The sequence below is a fragment of the Panthera pardus genome, unplaced genomic scaffold, assembly GCF_024362965.1.
Source record: "Panthera pardus isolate Hobbes unplaced genomic scaffold, ASM2436296v1 HiC_scaffold_6, whole genome shotgun sequence".
Lineage (NCBI taxonomy): Eukaryota > Metazoa > Chordata > Mammalia > Carnivora > Felidae > Panthera > Panthera pardus.
The window spans coordinates 16154048-16160047 of NW_026526991.1; positions in this window are offsets into that span (position 1 = coordinate 16154048).

Here is a 6000-nt window from a genome sequence, read left to right on the forward strand (position 1 = left end):
GGACTCTGCACTTACAGTGTGGAGCCTGCTTGGGATTCTCTCTCTCCCATTCTCTCTCTGCCCCACCGCCCCCCCCCCCTCAAAAAATAAATAAACTAAAAAAAAAAAAAAAAAAAAATCTTCTTGTCTGTCTTCCTTCTCCATCTCCTTCTTTCTGGAAGGCAGGTCCTCTGTCTTTGCACTGTTCTATTTCCAGAGCCTACCAAAGTGCCAGCATACTAGAATTTTTTTCAATGAATGAACAACAAAGGCTATTCCTAGGAAAGGCTTGTCTCTGCCCTGCTACTTACACTCCTAGACATGCGTCTTCAGGCAGCTGGCAGGTTACACAAAAACAGCAGAGCAATTAAGAAGCTAATAAAAAAGACAGCCCCTCCCTCCCAGAGGAGGCAGAGCTATCTGAGTTTATTGAGATAGAGCCCACTAGGTGAAAATTCAAAACCTTTCGGGGCAGAGGAGCCAAGACTTTGCAAGAAAACAGCAAAATTCTCATCCCTTTCTACAAATGCTGAGTCCTTCATCACTAACCAGAAAAACAAGTGTCCTCTCCAAGATCCAAGTCACTTTCAGAGGGACTGGCCTCATTCCCTTTGAATTACATAAGAGGCTTTCCTGGCACTTTATTTTATTCATTGAACATTCCTTTGAGATGCTCTAATTCTGGGATACACAATAATCACTTCTTGGTAGAGCAGGATTTATCGTAGGGTTTGAGAGCTAGTGCGTTAAAATCCTTGGAGGCGGGAATGGAAGACCTGTTTGCCTGTTTGGTTTCTCTGCACAGAGCGTTTGGAACCATTGTGGCCCTTTCTCATCTTGCAGACCACGTGACTATATTTGGCGGGAGAGAAGAACGGAAGGGGCAGAAGTGGGTAGGGCTTACAGCTGCTGGCTCATGCATCAGTGGTCGGCTCCAAGATGGCCTGGTGCTGACTGGTCTAAAATGGCACCAACTGGGTTGGCTCATGTCTGCTCCATGTGGCCTCCCATCCTCCAACAGGCTGGTCCGGGCTTGTTCCTGTGGCCCAAGGCCTCAAGAGAATGAAAGCGGACAAGGCCCCTTGAGGTCCAAGCTTAGAACTATCTGGACATCACTTCCACTGCGGTTTATTGGCCAAAGAAAATCTTAAAGTCGGCACAGATTCAAGGAGGAAAATATGATTGCATGATTGCAGGCCTTCCCCCCCCCCCCCCCAATAATCTACCTTTCTAACTGTACAAGTTTGCTATCATCTGGGATATCATGTGACTGGGAGGAATAATGAGATAGCACTCAGCATAGCGCTTGCCATTAATCATGCTCAGGAAATGTTGGATAAATACATAAAAGCATCTTGTTAGGCAGAGAATATCATGGTAAAAATAAGATATCATTCTTGTCCTCAAGAACTTAGAGCCAGGAGGGTAGACAGACTCATAAATGGGTCATTCTAACACAGTGTAGTCAGTGTGGTGATGGTAGTTTGTGGGGGATATTGCAAACATATCCATATTGCAGTAAGATGAGGGCTTCCCTCAGCCAGCCTGGAAGCAGGGTGGGATGTAGAAAAGCTAGAGGCAGTAAAGTGGAGTGGTTAAGATCATGGTTTCCAGCCATTTTCTCCAAGTTGAAATCCAGTGCTGATATAGCTGTGTGACCTTGGGTAAGTCGTTTGACATCTCTGAGTCTCAGTTCCCTCATGTTTAACATGCGGATGTTAAAAGTAGTGCCTACCTCATAGCGTTTGCATGAGTTTTAAATGAACTCATGTTTGAAAAGCTCTTCTCACAGTGACCAGCACATAATAAGCGTTATATGAGTGTAAACTAGGATTATTATTTTTCATAATTAGTAGATGTTAGTCAGATGGGGGCCTGGGAGAAGTCACAGCACTCTTGGGGTTGGGGGCTTGGTGAGACCTTACTCACTTCTCCCCTTCATGTTGTGCACTGAGAAATGAACACGGCAGTCAGATAGAGGCGTGATCAGTTTCATACTGAGCTAGAACTAGAGACCTCAGCTTGGGCTTGAGGCTGGTGTGGTGTTCCTGCTCCTTTTGCCCCTCTAATAGATTGGCTTACTCACCCCCTTTCAGGGGCTAAGTCCTGCCCTGGTGAGTTTATCACAGGGCAGGAGGAGAGGAGAAAATTGACTTGGGTAGTATGCAGGCAGACAGGTTCCCTGGGAGAGACCCCACACGGGACGGTCCCCCTCTTCCCGCCTCCCCATTCAGACAGCGAGGGATTATGGAGGGAGGAAGTGAATTTTCAATACTCTTCTTTCCCAACAGAGGAAGGAAAGAAAGCTCTCTTGATCACATGTAGACATGAGAGGCGGCGCAGTAGACTGTGTCCTTATCTAGTGGATATTCACTGTCCCTCACTTCTCCACGGGAAATGTACACACCCCTGCCTCATGGACGTTTGCTCCCCAGCGAGACTTGCACTGGCCGACACAATGGAGCAGAGCGATGTCTGTCACCTCTGGCCCAAGCCTTGAAATGTGCTTCTGTTTGGCTTGGCCTCCTGGGCATCTGCCTCTGTCATGGGATCAAATACATACCCCTCGTACTTGTCTTTCAGCCTGGATCCTGCGATGAAAAGACGGGTGCAGCAGACTTGAACCTGGTCTGCGGCCTTGGGGGGCTGAGCCCAGCTGTGCCCAGCAGAGCCACAGAAGAGAGGGAAGCACAGACACAAGAAACAGACATTTCTTGTTGTTTGTTACCGCAGGAAAAGCTGACAACTAAAAGTGTGTAATTGGCTGATGGTCAGTGACCACTAAGTGGGAGGAAGAGCATGAGCAAGGACAGGAAGCCGCAAGCAGTTCAGGGAGACTAGAGCAACACGATGGGGTTCAAGGCCGGAGAGCAGGCAAGGGACAGTCTGGGGAGGATAGGTGTCAGCGGTCAAGGTCTTTGCAGTTAGACTGAAGGAAATGGGAATTATTGAAGGGCTATTTAGGACAGTGATGTGAATAAAATTTGAACTTTTAACACATCCAGCTGAATAAGCAGGAAAGCAGGGAGAAAGCTGAGACCTAGCTCCTCCCTTAAATAGCAGGCAGAACTTAGTGGGGCCAGGTCCAAACTGGAATTTAGGTCCTGAACCCTGTCCCTACTTGGATGTGCCCGTTGAAAAGGAGAAGGGAGAGGTGAGATCAGGTTTCCGAGGCAAGCTGCAAAATAACAGGTTTGCTGTGGGAAGACCACTGGACCCGGAATTAGAGAAGGTAAGTGTGAGTCCGTTCTGCCATCTGCTTAATGTTACTGGCCTCACAGCATTCTGTAGAGTTCTGCGGGCAAGTAACGAAAACTTATTGGAACTATGGAAGCAAAAGGAGGAATTACTGTAAGGCTACAGAGATGCTTTACGGAACTTAAGAAAGAGATACAGCTGGGCCTTAGGAAGAGATCAGCAGTGTAAAATTCATCTGGGATCATACAGCTTGTCTCTGCCCATCGGCTTCATTCTTTGTAGACTGACTTTCTGTGCTTTGGTTCATGAAACGTGCAAAGGTGGACACCTCATAGCTCGTGAGTTTACATCTTCTCTGTTCGAGTAGTCAGCCAAGACTGATCTAGACTCACTTAGATAACTAGAAGAGACACTTTGATTGGCCTGCCTTGGGTTTATTGTCCACTCCTGTCTCCATGAAGTCAGGGTCATTGCGCATAAACATCATTAAGGAACAATCATATGGGCAAGGTATCCTGCTCGAAGCAGGATAGTAATGGCAAGATTCATCTAGGGGAGTATCTCAGAACACAGACTCACTTGCTCAACAGAGACCTCAAATGCAGTGGCTCACATAAGATAGAAACAAGATAAATATTTCCCGTGTAACAGTTCAGTTATAAGCAGTACAGGGCAGAGAGACCACAGCTGAAATACTAGCTGCTGGGGTGCATTTATCTGGTGGCTACGACCTGTAGCTTCACCCACCATGTGGTTCATTATGGCTCATCGTCTGATTCACTTTCAAGATGGTGGAAGGGGTAAGACTCCATCCTCTCTAAAAGCATGACCTCAAAGCTGCCCATGTCTCTTTTGCTCATATCCCATTTTCTAGAACCCATGTGGCCAACTGACCTGCAGAGAAGGCTGGGAAATACAGTCTTTATTCTGGGGTGCCATGTACCCAGTTAAAAACCGTAAGTTCTACTGCCACAAATGAAGAGAAGTAGAATGGTGTGGAAAAACGAAACATCCTCCTACAGCATAATATTTCTTACCTCGACAAGTTGTTCTGGGGATCAAATGACCTGGTAGAAAAGCTTTATAAACTGTGAAGCATAATGTAATGGTATGAACCATGATAGAGAAACCTTCTTATGAGTTATTTGTAGTCCAATGTTGGGATGAAGAGGCTTTACTTTTGAGTCAGGAGTTCCTCATTTATTATTTGTGTGACTTGGGTGAGTAATTCAAACTTTCTGGGTCTCAGTTTCATCAAAGATACAATGGGGCTAACAATGGTGGGCTCAAGGTCACTCAAGGGTGTTCAGAAGAGTAATTAGACAATGTATGCCGAGTACTTATTACTAAGCTGGTCTATAGTGTTCAACAGTTATTAGCATTTACAGTTCCTCCTTAAAGTTAACCATTCGATTCCCTGGGTTGAGCTTTAACTGAATTTTGACATCTAATGGAAATCAAGTCTCTGAGAACTTTTCTTGATTGCCTCCCTAGCAGCCTTCCCCAACCTCCTTTCTCCTCCTCTGCCTCTTGCTGTAGAGACTGAATATGCCAGTATTTGCTTCCCTAGGCTGCTTTGTAGCTAAGTGTAACTATGGAACCAATTTTGGTCAATGGGGTGTGCTGGGAAGTATTTTCATCTCTCATCAAGGGAGAGAAAGACATATGAAGGGAACTTCCCCTTTGCCCTGGCAGACCTCTCACCCTGCCACTTCTTCATTTCTTTGCAAGCAGTAGTATGAGAATGTGATGTCTGGAACCATGGCAGCCATTTATGACCATGAGGTAGATAATAACCCTAAGTATTTAAAAAAGTCAATAAGTTAAGAATGGTAGAGAAAAAGAATATTAAAAGCCTGTGTTCTTTTTTTAAATTTTTACATTTTTATTTTAATTCCAGTTAGTTAACGTACAGTTATATTAGTTTCAGGTGTTCAATATGGTGACTTAATACTTCCATACATCACCATGTAGGAGTGCTGAGCCAACCCTGGAACGATTTACCTCCAGCCTTCTCATCATGCAAGATAATAACATGTCTGCATTGCTTAAGTCATTTTTTTTTTTCCCTTGTCACTAAACGCATTCTCATGGAAACCCTCCCATCATCGGAGGAAGGTACACCATCACTAAGGCTGTTCAAAAACACGTGCCACATGCTAAAAAGCCTCTTCCTCCAACAAGTACAGCAAGTGTACCCCCTCTTTTGGTGACCACTCTGACATGGACACCATTAATTTTGGATTTATGCATTTTTAAAACGTCCGTCTCATTCCTCTATAGTTATATTCCTGAGTCAGCTCAGCTCTGTTCGACATTTACTTAGTACCACAACTGTATCATGGCATTAAGTGACACACATTGAAAAAGAGACCCAGATCCTGCCATCGAAGATCTCACAGCCCAGGGAGAAGAACAAATCGATGAACAGATAATTCCACAAAATGGAAAAGGCAATGGTGGTAGGAAGTACAAAGGAGGGTAACCAGCCACATGGCCGGGGGAGAAGGAGGGGAGCAAATCGTACCAGAAAATAGGATACTTATTAAACATCTACTACAAGGTGTGTGGAGTATATACACATATATACTTTTAACTGGAAGTACCAGTTCTGGATCCAACATAGGCACCTGAGGGCTGCTTCCTCCCAGCAAGGACCAGCATCTTTTTAGCATCAGCATATTAATTCATACATCCATACAAGGCGGCAGAGAGTTGGATGGGGAAAGCACAGCCAGCAGGAGTGCCCCTAGTCAATGTGTCTAGGATCAACAAATTAGAGTTTGCTTCTTTGCATATAGCCAATCAGAGTGAGAGTGTGAA